We start from the raw sequence: 13166 nt of genomic DNA, 5'->3' as shown, positions 1-13166 counted from the left end.
GGGGGGGGGGGGGGGTGGGGGGGGGGGGGGGTGGGGGGGGGGGGGGGTGGGGGGGGGGGGGGGTGGGGGGGGGGGGGGGTGGGGGGGGGGGGGGGTGGGGGGGGGGGGGGGTGGGGGGGGGGGGGGGTGGGGGGGGGGGGGGGTGGGGGGGGGGGGGGGTGGGGGGGGGGGGGGGTGGGGGGGGGGGGGGGTGGGGGGGGGGGGGGGTGGGGGGGGGGGGGGGTGGGGGGGGGGGGGGGTGGGGGGGGGGGGGGGTGGGGGGGGGGGGGGGTGGGGGGGGGGGGGGGTGGGGGGGGGGGGGGGTGGGGGGGGGGGGGGGTGGGGGGGGGGGGGGGTGGGGGGGGGGGGGGGTGGGGGGGGGGGGGGGTGGGGGGGGGGGGGGGTGGGGGGGGGGGGGGGTGGGGGGGGGGGGGGGTGGGGGGGGGGGGGGGTGGGGGGGGGGGGGGGTGGGGGGGGGGGGGGGTGGGGGGGGGGGGGGGTGGGGGGGGGGGGGGGTGGGGGGGGGGGGGGGTGGGGGGGGGGGGGGGTGGGGGGGGGGGGGGGTGGGGGGGGGGGGGGGTGGGGGGGGGGGGGGGTGGGGGGGGGGGGGGGTGGGGGGGGGGGGGGGTGGGGGGGGGGGGGGGTGGGGGGGGGGGGGGGTGGGGGGGGGGGGGGGTGGGGGGGGGGGGGGGTGGGGGGGGGGGGGGGTGGGGGGGGGGGGGGGTGGGGGGGGGGGGGGGTGGGGGGGGGGGGGGGTGGGGGGGGGGGGGGGTGGGGGGGGGGGGGGGTGGGGGGGGGGGGGGGTGGGGGGGGGGGGGGGTGGGGGGGGGGGGGGGTGGGGGGGGGGGGGGGTGGGGGGGGGGGGGGGTGGGGGGGGGGGGGGGTGGGGGGGGGGGGGGGTGGGGGGGGGGGGGGGTGGGGGGGGGGGGGGGTGGGGGGGGGGGGGGGTGGGGGGGGGGGGGGGTGGGGGGGGGGGGGGGTGGGGGGGGGGGGGGGTGGGGGGGGGGGGGGGTGGGGGGGGGGGGGGGTGGGGGGGGGGGGGGGTGGGGGGGGGGGGGGGTGGGGGGGGGGGGGGGTGGGGGGGGGGGGGGGTGGGGGGGGGGGGGGGTGGGGGGGGGGGGGGGTGGGGGGGGGGGGGGGTGGGGGGGGGGGGGGGTGGGGGGGGGGGGGGGTGGGGGGGGGGGGGGGTGGGGGGGGGGGGGGGTGGGGGGGGGGGGGGGTGGGGGGGGGGGGGGGTGGGGGGGGGGGGGGGTGGGGGGGGGGGGGGGTGGGGGGGGGGGGGGGTGGGGGGGGGGGGGGGTGGGGGGGGGGGGGGGTGGGGGGGGGGGGGGGTGGGGGGGGGGGGGGGTGGGGGGGGGGGGGGGTGGGGGGGGGGGGGGGTGGGGGGGGGGGGGGGTGGGGGGGGGGGGGGGTGGGGGGGGGGGGGGGTGGGGGGGGGGGGGGGTGGGGGGGGGGGGGGGTGGGGGGGGGGGGGGGTGGGGGGGGGGGGGGGTGGGGGGGGGGGGGGGTGGGGGGGGGGGGGGGTGGGGGGGGGGGGGGGTGGGGGGGGGGGGGGGTGGGGGGGGGGGGGGGTGGGGGGGGGGGGGGGTGGGGGGGGGGGGGGGTGGGGGGGGGGGGGGGTGGGGGGGGGGGGGGGTGGGGGGGGGGGGGGGTGGGGGGGGGGGGGGGTGGGGGGGGGGGGGGGTGGGGGGGGGGGGGGGTGGGGGGGGGGGGGGGTGGGGGGGGGGGGGGGTGGGGGGGGGGGGGGGTGGGGGGGGGGGGGGGTGGGGGGGGGGGGGGGTGGGGGGGGGGGGGGGTGGGGGGGGGGGGGGGTGGGGGGGGGGGGGGGTGGGGGGGGGGGGGGGTGGGGGGGGGGGGGGGTGGGGGGGGGGGGGGGTGGGGGGGGGGGGGGGTGGGGGGGGGGGGGGGTGGGGGGGGGGGGGGGTGGGGGGGGGGGGGGGTGGGGGGGGGGGGGGGTGGGGGGGGGGGGGGGTGGGGGGGGGGGGGGGTGGGGGGGGGGGGGGGTGGGGGGGGGGGGGGGTGGGGGGGGGGGGGGGTGGGGGGGGGGGGGGGTGGGGGGGGGGGGGGGTGGGGGGGGGGGGGGGTGGGGGGGGGGGGGGGTGGGGGGGGGGGGGGGTGGGGGGGGGGGGGGGTGGGGGGGGGGGGGGGTGGGGGGGGGGGGGGGTGGGGGGGGGGGGGGGTGGGGGGGGGGGGGGGTGGGGGGGGGGGGGGGTGGGGGGGGGGGGGGGTGGGGGGGGGGGGGGGTGGGGGGGGGGGGGGGTGGGGGGGGGGGGGGGTGGGGGGGGGGGGGGGTGGGGGGGGGGGGGGGTGGGGGGGGGGGGGGGTGGGGGGGGGGGGGGGTGGGGGGGGGGGGGGGTGGGGGGGGGGGGGGGTGGGGGGGGGGGGGGGTGGGGGGGGGGGGGGGTGGGGGGGGGGGGGGGTGGGGGGGGGGGGGGGTGGGGGGGGGGGGGGGTGGGGGGGGGGGGGGGTGGGGGGGGGGGGGGGTGGGGGGGGGGGGGGGTGGGGGGGGGGGGGGGTGGGGGGGGGGGGGGGTGGGGGGGGGGGGGGGTGGGGGGGGGGGGGGGTGGGGGGGGGGGGGGGTGGGGGGGGGGGGGGGTGGGGGGGGGGGGGGGTGGGGGGGGGGGGGGGTGGGGGGGGGGGGGGGTGGGGGGGGGGGGGGGTGGGGGGGGGGGGGGGTGGGGGGGGGGGGGGGTGGGGGGGGGGGGGGGTGGGGGGGGGGGGGGGTGGGGGGGGGGGGGGGTGGGGGGGGGGGGGGGTGGGGGGGGGGGGGGGTGGGGGGGGGGGGGGGTGGGGGGGGGGGGGGGTGGGGGGGGGGGGGGGTGGGGGGGGGGGGGGGTGGGGGGGGGGGGGGGTGGGGGGGGGGGGGGGTGGGGGGGGGGGGGGGTGGGGGGGGGGGGGGGTGGGGGGGGGGGGGGGTGGGGGGGGGGGGGGGTGGGGGGGGGGGGGGGTGGGGGGGGGGGGGGGTGGGGGGGGGGGGGGGTGGGGGGGGGGGGGGGTGGGGGGGGGGGGGGGTGGGGGGGGGGGGGGGTGGGGGGGGGGGGGGGTGGGGGGGGGGGGGGGTGGGGGGGGGGGGGGGTGGGGGGGGGGGGGGGTGGGGGGGGGGGGGGGTGGGGGGGGGGGGGGGTGGGGGGGGGGGGGGGTGGGGGGGGGGGGGGGTGGGGGGGGGGGGGGGTGGGGGGGGGGGGGGGTGGGGGGGGGGGGGGGTGGGGGGGGGGGGGGGTGGGGGGGGGGGGGGGTGGGGGGGGGGGGGGGTGGGGGGGGGGGGGGGTGGGGGGGGGGGGGGGTGGGGGGGGGGGGGGGTGGGGGGGGGGGGGGGTGGGGGGGGGGGGGGGTGGGGGGGGGGGGGGGTGGGGGGGGGGGGGGGTGGGGGGGGGGGGGGGTGGGGGGGGGGGGGGGTGGGGGGGGGGGGGGGTGGGGGGGGGGGGGGGTGGGGGGGGGGGGGGGTGGGGGGGGGGGGGGGTGGGGGGGGGGGGGGGTGGGGGGGGGGGGGGGTGGGGGGGGGGGGGGGTGGGGGGGGGGGGGGGTGGGGGGGGGGGGGGGTGGGGGGGGGGGGGGGTGGGGGGGGGGGGGGGTGGGGGGGGGGGGGGGTGGGGGGGGGGGGGGGTGGGGGGGGGGGGGGGTGGGGGGGGGGGGGGGTGGGGGGGGGGGGGGGTGGGGGGGGGGGGGGGTGGGGGGGGGGGGGGGTGGGGGGGGGGGGGGGTGGGGGGGGGGGGGGGTGGGGGGGGGGGGGGGTGGGGGGGGGGGGGGGTGGGGGGGGGGGGGGGTGGGGGGGGGGGGGGGTGGGGGGGGGGGGGGGTGGGGGGGGGGGGGGGTGGGGGGGGGGGGGGGTGGGGGGGGGGGGGGGTGGGGGGGGGGGGGGGTGGGGGGGGGGGGGGGTGGGGGGGGGGGGGGGTGGGGGGGGGGGGGGGTGGGGGGGGGGGGGGGTGGGGGGGGGGGGGGGTGGGGGGGGGGGGGGGTGGGGGGGGGGGGGGGTGGGGGGGGGGGGGGGTGGGGGGGGGGGGGGGTGGGGGGGGGGGGGGGTGGGGGGGGGGGGGGGTGGGGGGGGGGGGGGGTGGGGGGGGGGGGGGGTGGGGGGGGGGGGGGGTGGGGGGGGGGGGGGGTGGGGGGGGGGGGGGGTGGGGGGGGGGGGGGGTGGGGGGGGGGGGGGGTGGGGGGGGGGGGGGGTGGGGGGGGGGGGGGGTGGGGGGGGGGGGGGGTGGGGGGGGGGGGGGGTGGGGGGGGGGGGGGGTGGGGGGGGGGGGGGGTGGGGGGGGGGGGGGGTGGGGGGGGGGGGGGGTGGGGGGGGGGGGGGGTGGGGGGGGGGGGGGGTGGGGGGGGGGGGGGGTGGGGGGGGGGGGGGGTGGGGGGGGGGGGGGGTGGGGGGGGGGGGGGGTGGGGGGGGGGGGGGGTGGGGGGGGGGGGGGGTGGGGGGGGGGGGGGGTGGGGGGGGGGGGGGGTGGGGGGGGGGGGGGGTGGGGGGGGGGGGGGGTGGGGGGGGGGGGGGGTGGGGGGGGGGGGGGGTGGGGGGGGGGGGGGGTGGGGGGGGGGGGGGGTGGGGGGGGGGGGGGGTGGGGGGGGGGGGGGGTGGGGGGGGGGGGGGGTGGGGGGGGGGGGGGGTGGGGGGGGGGGGGGGTGGGGGGGGGGGGGGGTGGGGGGGGGGGGGGGTGGGGGGGGGGGGGGGTGGGGGGGGGGGGGGGTGGGGGGGGGGGGGGGTGGGGGGGGGGGGGGGTGGGGGGGGGGGGGGGTGGGGGGGGGGGGGGGTGGGGGGGGGGGGGGGTGGGGGGGGGGGGGGGTGGGGGGGGGGGGGGGTGGGGGGGGGGGGGGGTGGGGGGGGGGGGGGGTGGGGGGGGGGGGGGGTGGGGGGGGGGGGGGGTGGGGGGGGGGGGGGGTGGGGGGGGGGGGGGGTGGGGGGGGGGGGGGGTGGGGGGGGGGGGGGGTGGGGGGGGGGGGGGGTGGGGGGGGGGGGGGGTGGGGGGGGGGGGGGGTGGGGGGGGGGGGGGGTGGGGGGGGGGGGGGGTGGGGGGGGGGGGGGGTGGGGGGGGGGGGGGGTGGGGGGGGGGGGGGGTGGGGGGGGGGGGGGGTGGGGGGGGGGGGGGGTGGGGGGGGGGGGGGGTGGGGGGGGGGGGGGGTGGGGGGGGGGGGGGGTGGGGGGGGGGGGGGGTGGGGGGGGGGGGGGGTGGGGGGGGGGGGGGGTGGGGGGGGGGGGGGGTGGGGGGGGGGGGGGGTGGGGGGGGGGGGGGGTGGGGGGGGGGGGGGGTGGGGGGGGGGGGGGGTGGGGGGGGGGGGGGGTGGGGGGGGGGGGGGGTGGGGGGGGGGGGGGGTGGGGGGGGGGGGGGGTGGGGGGGGGGGGGGGTGGGGGGGGGGGGGGGTGGGGGGGGGGGGGGGTGGGGGGGGGGGGGGGTGGGGGGGGGGGGGGGTGGGGGGGGGGGGGGGTGGGGGGGGGGGGGGGTGGGGGGGGGGGGGGGTGGGGGGGGGGGGGGGTGGGGGGGGGGGGGGGTGGGGGGGGGGGGGGGTGGGGGGGGGGGGGGGTGGGGGGGGGGGGGGGTGGGGGGGGGGGGGGGTGGGGGGGGGGGGGGGTGGGGGGGGGGGGGGGTGGGGGGGGGGGGGGGTGGGGGGGGGGGGGGGTGGGGGGGGGGGGGGGTGGGGGGGGGGGGGGGTGGGGGGGGGGGGGGGTGGGGGGGGGGGGGGGTGGGGGGGGGGGGGGGTGGGGGGGGGGGGGGGTGGGGGGGGGGGGGGGTGGGGGGGGGGGGGGGTGGGGGGGGGGGGGGGTGGGGGGGGGGGGGGGTGGGGGGGGGGGGGGGTGGGGGGGGGGGGGGGTGGGGGGGGGGGGGGGTGGGGGGGGGGGGGGGTGGGGGGGGGGGGGGGTGGGGGGGGGGGGGGGTGGGGGGGGGGGGGGGTGGGGGGGGGGGGGGGTGGGGGGGGGGGGGGGTGGGGGGGGGGGGGGGTGGGGGGGGGGGGGGGTGGGGGGGGGGGGGGGTGGGGGGGGGGGGGGGTGGGGGGGGGGGGGGGTGGGGGGGGGGGGGGGTGGGGGGGGGGGGGGGTGGGGGGGGGGGGGGGTGGGGGGGGGGGGGGGTGGGGGGGGGGGGGGGTGGGGGGGGGGGGGGGTGGGGGGGGGGGGGGGTGGGGGGGGGGGGGGGTGGGGGGGGGGGGGGGTGGGGGGGGGGGGGGGTGGGGGGGGGGGGGGGTGGGGGGGGGGGGGGGTGGGGGGGGGGGGGGGTGGGGGGGGGGGGGGGTGGGGGGGGGGGGGGGTGGGGGGGGGGGGGGGTGGGGGGGGGGGGGGGTGGGGGGGGGGGGGGGTGGGGGGGGGGGGGGGTGGGGGGGGGGGGGGGTGGGGGGGGGGGGGGGTGGGGGGGGGGGGGGGTGGGGGGGGGGGGGGGTGGGGGGGGGGGGGGGTGGGGGGGGGGGGGGGTGGGGGGGGGGGGGGGTGGGGGGGGGGGGGGGTGGGGGGGGGGGGGGGTGGGGGGGGGGGGGGGTGGGGGGGGGGGGGGGTGGGGGGGGGGGGGGGTGGGGGGGGGGGGGGGTGGGGGGGGGGGGGGGTGGGGGGGGGGGGGGGTGGGGGGGGGGGGGGGTGGGGGGGGGGGGGGGTGGGGGGGGGGGGGGGTGGGGGGGGGGGGGGGTGGGGGGGGGGGGGGGTGGGGGGGGGGGGGGGTGGGGGGGGGGGGGGGTGGGGGGGGGGGGGGGTGGGGGGGGGGGGGGGTGGGGGGGGGGGGGGGTGGGGGGGGGGGGGGGTGGGGGGGGGGGGGGGTGGGGGGGGGGGGGGGTGGGGGGGGGGGGGGGTGGGGGGGGGGGGGGGTGGGGGGGGGGGGGGGTGGGGGGGGGGGGGGGTGGGGGGGGGGGGGGGTGGGGGGGGGGGGGGGTGGGGGGGGGGGGGGGTGGGGGGGGGGGGGGGTGGGGGGGGGGGGGGGTGGGGGGGGGGGGGGGTGGGGGGGGGGGGGGGTGGGGGGGGGGGGGGGTGGGGGGGGGGGGGGGTGGGGGGGGGGGGGGGTGGGGGGGGGGGGGGGTGGGGGGGGGGGGGGGTGGGGGGGGGGGGGGGTGGGGGGGGGGGGGGGTGGGGGGGGGGGGGGGTGGGGGGGGGGGGGGGTGGGGGGGGGGGGGGGTGGGGGGGGGGGGGGGTGGGGGGGGGGGGGGGTGGGGGGGGGGGGGGGTGGGGGGGGGGGGGGGTGGGGGGGGGGGGGGGTGGGGGGGGGGGGGGGTGGGGGGGGGGGGGGGTGGGGGGGGGGGGGGGTGGGGGGGGGGGGGGGTGGGGGGGGGGGGGGGTGGGGGGGGGGGGGGGTGGGGGGGGGGGGGGGTGGGGGGGGGGGGGGGTGGGGGGGGGGGGGGGTGGGGGGGGGGGGGGGTGGGGGGGGGGGGGGGTGGGGGGGGGGGGGGGTGGGGGGGGGGGGGGGTGGGGGGGGGGGGGGGTGGGGGGGGGGGGGGGTGGGGGGGGGGGGGGGTGGGGGGGGGGGGGGGTGGGGGGGGGGGGGGGTGGGGGGGGGGGGGGGTGGGGGGGGGGGGGGGTGGGGGGGGGGGGGGGTGGGGGGGGGGGGGGGTGGGGGGGGGGGGGGGTGGGGGGGGGGGGGGGTGGGGGGGGGGGGGGGTGGGGGGGGGGGGGGGTGGGGGGGGGGGGGGGTGGGGGGGGGGGGGGGTGGGGGGGGGGGGGGGTGGGGGGGGGGGGGGGTGGGGGGGGGGGGGGGTGGGGGGGGGGGGGGGTGGGGGGGGGGGGGGGTGGGGGGGGGGGGGGGTGGGGGGGGGGGGGGGTGGGGGGGGGGGGGGGTGGGGGGGGGGGGGGGTGGGGGGGGGGGGGGGTGGGGGGGGGGGGGGGTGGGGGGGGGGGGGGGTGGGGGGGGGGGGGGGTGGGGGGGGGGGGGGGTGGGGGGGGGGGGGGGTGGGGGGGGGGGGGGGTGGGGGGGGGGGGGGGTGGGGGGGGGGGGGGGTGGGGGGGGGGGGGGGTGGGGGGGGGGGGGGGTGGGGGGGGGGGGGGGTGGGGGGGGGGGGGGGTGGGGGGGGGGGGGGGTGGGGGGGGGGGGGGGTGGGGGGGGGGGGGGGTGGGGGGGGGGGGGGGTGGGGGGGGGGGGGGGTGGGGGGGGGGGGGGGTGGGGGGGGGGGGGGGTGGGGGGGGGGGGGGGTGGGGGGGGGGGGGGGTGGGGGGGGGGGGGGGTGGGGGGGGGGGGGGGTGGGGGGGGGGGGGGGTGGGGGGGGGGGGGGGTGGGGGGGGGGGGGGGTGGGGGGGGGGGGGGGTGGGGGGGGGGGGGGGTGGGGGGGGGGGGGGGTGGGGGGGGGGGGGGGTGGGGGGGGGGGGGGGTGGGGGGGGGGGGGGGTGGGGGGGGGGGGGGGTGGGGGGGGGGGGGGGTGGGGGGGGGGGGGGGTGGGGGGGGGGGGGGGTGGGGGGGGGGGGGGGTGGGGGGGGGGGGGGGTGGGGGGGGGGGGGGGTGGGGGGGGGGGGGGGTGGGGGGGGGGGGGGGTGGGGGGGGGGGGGGGTGGGGGGGGGGGGGGGTGGGGGGGGGGGGGGGTGGGGGGGGGGGGGGGTGGGGGGGGGGGGGGGTGGGGGGGGGGGGGGGTGGGGGGGGGGGGGGGTGGGGGGGGGGGGGGGTGGGGGGGGGGGGGGGTGGGGGGGGGGGGGGGTGGGGGGGGGGGGGGGTGGGGGGGGGGGGGGGTGGGGGGGGGGGGGGGTGGGGGGGGGGGGGGGTGGGGGGGGGGGGGGGTGGGGGGGGGGGGGGGTGGGGGGGGGGGGGGGTGGGGGGGGGGGGGGGTGGGGGGGGGGGGGGGTGGGGGGGGGGGGGGGTGGGGGGGGGGGGGGGTGGGGGGGGGGGGGGGTGGGGGGGGGGGGGGGTGGGGGGGGGGGGGGGTGGGGGGGGGGGGGGGTGGGGGGGGGGGGGGGTGGGGGGGGGGGGGGGTGGGGGGGGGGGGGGGTGGGGGGGGGGGGGGGTGGGGGGGGGGGGGGGTGGGGGGGGGGGGGGGTGGGGGGGGGGGGGGGTGGGGGGGGGGGGGGGTGGGGGGGGGGGGGGGTGGGGGGGGGGGGGGGTGGGGGGGGGGGGGGGTGGGGGGGGGGGGGGGTGGGGGGGGGGGGGGGTGGGGGGGGGGGGGGGTGGGGGGGGGGGGGGGTGGGGGGGGGGGGGGGTGGGGGGGGGGGGGGGTGGGGGGGGGGGGGGGTGGGGGGGGGGGGGGGTGGGGGGGGGGGGGGGTGGGGGGGGGGGGGGGTGGGGGGGGGGGGGGGTGGGGGGGGGGGGGGGTGGGGGGGGGGGGGGGTGGGGGGGGGGGGGGGTGGGGGGGGGGGGGGGTGGGGGGGGGGGGGGGTGGGGGGGGGGGGGGGTGGGGGGGGGGGGGGGTGGGGGGGGGGGGGGGTGGGGGGGGGGGGGGGTGGGGGGGGGGGGGGGTGGGGGGGGGGGGGGGTGGGGGGGGGGGGGGGTGGGGGGGGGGGGGGGTGGGGGGGGGGGGGGGTGGGGGGGGGGGGGGGTGGGGGGGGGGGGGGGTGGGGGGGGGGGGGGGTGGGGGGGGGGGGGGGTGGGGGGGGGGGGGGGTGGGGGGGGGGGGGGGTGGGGGGGGGGGGGGGTGGGGGGGGGGGGGGGTGGGGGGGGGGGGGGGTGGGGGGGGGGGGGGGTGGGGGGGGGGGGGGGTGGGGGGGGGGGGGGGTGGGGGGGGGGGGGGGTGGGGGGGGGGGGGGGTGGGGGGGGGGGGGGGTGGGGGGGGGGGGGGGTGGGGGGGGGGGGGGGTGGGGGGGGGGGGGGGTGGGGGGGGGGGGGGGTGGGGGGGGGGGGGGGTGGGGGGGGGGGGGGGTGGGGGGGGGGGGGGGTGGGGGGGGGGGGGGGTGGGGGGGGGGGGGGGTGGGGGGGGGGGGGGGTGGGGGGGGGGGGGGGTGGGGGGGGGGGGGGGTGGGGGGGGGGGGGGGTGGGGGGGGGGGGGGGTGGGGGGGGGGGGGGGTGGGGGGGGGGGGGGGTGGGGGGGGGGGGGGGTGGGGGGGGGGGGGGGTGGGGGGGGGGGGGGGTGGGGGGGGGGGGGGGTGGGGGGGGGGGGGGGTGGGGGGGGGGGGGGGTGGGGGGGGGGGGGGGTGGGGGGGGGGGGGGGTGGGGGGGGGGGGGGGTGGGGGGGGGGGGGGGTGGGGGGGGGGGGGGGTGGGGGGGGGGGGGGGTGGGGGGGGGGGGGGGTGGGGGGGGGGGGGGGTGGGGGGGGGGGGGGGTGGGGGGGGGGGGGGGTGGGGGGGGGGGGGGGTGGGGGGGGGGGGGGGTGGGGGGGGGGGGGGGTGGGGGGGGGGGGGGGTGGGGGGGGGGGGGGGTGGGGGGGGGGGGGGGTGGGGGGGGGGGGGGGTGGGGGGGGGGGGGGGTGGGGGGGGGGGGGGGTGGGGGGGGGGGGGGGTGGGGGGGGGGGGGGGTGGGGGGGGGGGGGGGTGGGGGGGGGGGGGGGTGGGGGGGGGGGGGGGTGGGGGGGGGGGGGGGTGGGGGGGGGGGGGGGTGGGGGGGGGGGGGGGTGGGGGGGGGGGGGGGTGGGGGGGGGGGGGGGTGGGGGGGGGGGGGGGTGGGGGGGGGGGGGGGTGGGGGGGGGGGGGGGTGGGGGGGGGGGGGGGTGGGGGGGGGGGGGGGTGGGGGGGGGGGGGGGTGGGGGGGGGGGGGGGTGGGGGGGGGGGGGGGTGGGGGGGGGGGGGGGTGGGGGGGGGGGGGGGTGGGGGGGGGGGGGGGTGGGGGGGGGGGGGGGTGGGGGGGGGGGGGGGTGGGGGGGGGGGGGGGTGGGGGGGGGGGGGGGTGGGGGGGGGGGGGGGTGGGGGGGGGGGGGGGTGGGGGGGGGGGGGGGTGGGGGGGGGGGGGGGTGGGGGGGGGGGGGGGTGGGGGGGGGGGGGGGTGGGGGGGGGGGGGGGTGGGGGGGGGGGGGGGTGGGGGGGGGGGGGGGTGGGGGGGGGGGGGGGTGGGGGGGGGGGGGGGTGGGGGGGGGGGGGGGTGGGGGGGGGGGGGGGTGGGGGGGGGGGGGGGTGGGGGGGGGGGGGGGTGGGGGGGGGGGGGGGTGGGGGGGGGGGGGGGTGGGGGGGGGGGGGGGTGGGGGGGGGGGGGGGTGGGGGGGGGGGGGGGTGGGGGGGGGGGGGGGTGGGGGGGGGGGGGGGTGGGGGGGGGGGGGGGTGGGGGGGGGGGGGGGTGGGGGGGGGGGGGGGTGGGGGGGGGGGGGGGTGGGGGGGGGGGGGGGTGGGGGGGGGGGGGGGTGGGGGGGGGGGGGGGTGGGGGGGGGGGGGGGTGGGGGGGGGGGGGGGTGGGGGGGGGGGGGGGTGGGGGGGGGGGGGGGTGGGGGGGGGGGGGGGTGGGGGGGGGGGGGGGTGGGGGGGGGGGGGGGTGGGGGGGGGGGGGGGTGGGGGGGGGGGGGGGTGGGGGGGGGGGGGGGTGGGGGGGGGGGGGGGTGGGGGGGGGGGGGGGTGGGGGGGGGGGGGGGTGGGGGGGGGGGGGGGTGGGGGGGGGGGGGGGTGGGGGGGGGGGGGGGTGGGGGGGGGGGGGGGTGGGGGGGGGGGGGGGTGGGGGGGGGGGGGGGTGGGGGGGGGGGGGGGTGGGGGGGGGGGGGGGTGGGGGGGGGGGGGGGTGGGGGGGGGGGGGGGTGGGGGGGGGGGGGGGTGGGGGGGGGGGGGGGTGGGGGGGGGGGGGGGTGGGGGGGGGGGGGGGTGGGGGGGGGGGGGGGTGGGGGGGGGGGGGGGGGGGGGGGGGGGGGGGTTGGGGGGGGGGGGGGTTAAACCGGGGGGGGGGGGGGGGGTGGGGCCAGATGTTCAGGAACTACAATTCCCATCAGCCTCTGTCAGCACGGCCAATTGGCCATGCTGGTAGGGGCTAATGGGAATTGTAGTTCCTGAACATCTGGAGGGCCGCAGGTTCCCTACCCCTGGTCTAGCAGAACCAAAATTGAAGGGTATCTTCAGTGACCCAAATCTTCAGGTGGCACAATGTCCCAAACCTCCAGGGTATCTTCTCCTGATGATACCATCCAAGTTTGGTGAGGTTTGGTTCAGGGAGTCCAATTTTATGGCCCTCCAAAAGGGGTGCACCGGGAGCTAATAGGAGACGGGGGCTACCCCTTTGAGGGTTCATAAAATTGGACCCCCTAAACCAAGCTTTACCAAACTTGGATGGTATAATCAGGAGAGTCTCCTGAAGATACCCTGCAATTGTGATGCCACTGGCTTAAAAAGCACTCCAAGGTAAGTATTGGGGGGGATTTTCTGCAGAGTGGATTCTTTAGTTTTTTTCTCTTTCTTGAAACATGAGGCATTTTCCCACTTACCATTAGGTGCGCGCTACTCTGGCCAAGTAGCGCGGGGTCCCGCGGCACTCCCCACTACTGGTGCAGCGACAACGCAGCCGCCCTAACGCTGCCGCTGTCGCGCCCCCTCAGCGCGCGTCATTCCTGGCGCCCTTCAAAACGGCGCCTTTTGATGACCCCACGCAGAGCAGCGCGCAGCATAGGGGGGCGTGGCAAGTGGAGAAACAACCATGGTTTAAAGGGATTTCAAGTGGCCTTGATTGGGGCATATTTGGTGATTTGGGCTACTCAAATCGCCACGCCTAGTTGCCGGCTCTGGGACGGGAAATACCTGAAGATTTGGGGGGGGTGGAGACGAGGATGAACAGGAGGAGGGAGGGGGCTTCAAATGCCATGGGGACCACCTTCCAAAGCGGCCATTGTCCCCATGGGAACGGACCTCTGTGGCCTGGAGATCGCTAGTAATCGTGGGAGATCTTCAGTGCTCACCTGGAGGTTTAACCATAAACCACCCTGCACCTGTCTGTTAACAGGACTCTTACTGAAGATCTTGAAAAGAAAACTTGGTTGGACGCCCAAGGTGCCTACCAAACTTTCATTTACTCCTCATAAAAATAATATAGCCAACATAAGAACATAAGAACAAGCCAGCCAGATCAGACCAGAGTCCATCTAGTCCAGCACTCTGCTACTCGCAGTGGCCCACCAGGTGCCTTTGGGAGCTCACGGGCAGGAGGTGAAAGCAATGGCCTTCTGCGGCTGCTGCTCCTGAGCACCTGGTCTGCTAAGGCATTTGCAATCTCAGATCAAGGAGGATCAAGATTGGTAGCCATAAATCGACTTCTCCTCCATCAATCTGTCCAAGTCCCTTTTAAAGCTATCCAGGTGAGTGGCCATCACCACCTCCCGTGGCAGCATATTCCAAATACCAATCACACGTTGCGTGAAGAAGTGTTTCCTTTGATTAGTCCTAATTATATATCAACAAAACTATCTGATGGTGAACC

The 13166-nt window shown here is 88.9% G+C and overlaps 1 protein-coding gene across 1 annotated transcript in view; it reads right to left on the bottom strand.

Annotated features, from left to right (window-relative positions):
• The window catches only part of LOC125435269 (kielin cysteine rich BMP regulator), a 124244-nt gene that overhangs the window by 46528 nt on the left and 64550 nt on the right, over positions 1-13166 (bottom strand). The window lies entirely within an intron of this gene.

Source organism: Sphaerodactylus townsendi, linkage group LG06 (genome assembly GCF_021028975.2).
Source record: "Sphaerodactylus townsendi isolate TG3544 linkage group LG06, MPM_Stown_v2.3, whole genome shotgun sequence".
In the NCBI taxonomy this organism is placed as follows: Eukaryota; Metazoa; Chordata; class Lepidosauria; order Squamata; family Sphaerodactylidae; genus Sphaerodactylus; species Sphaerodactylus townsendi.
The sequence above is the reverse complement of the archived record's forward strand: the minus strand, read 5'-3'. Positions and strand labels throughout refer to the sequence as shown.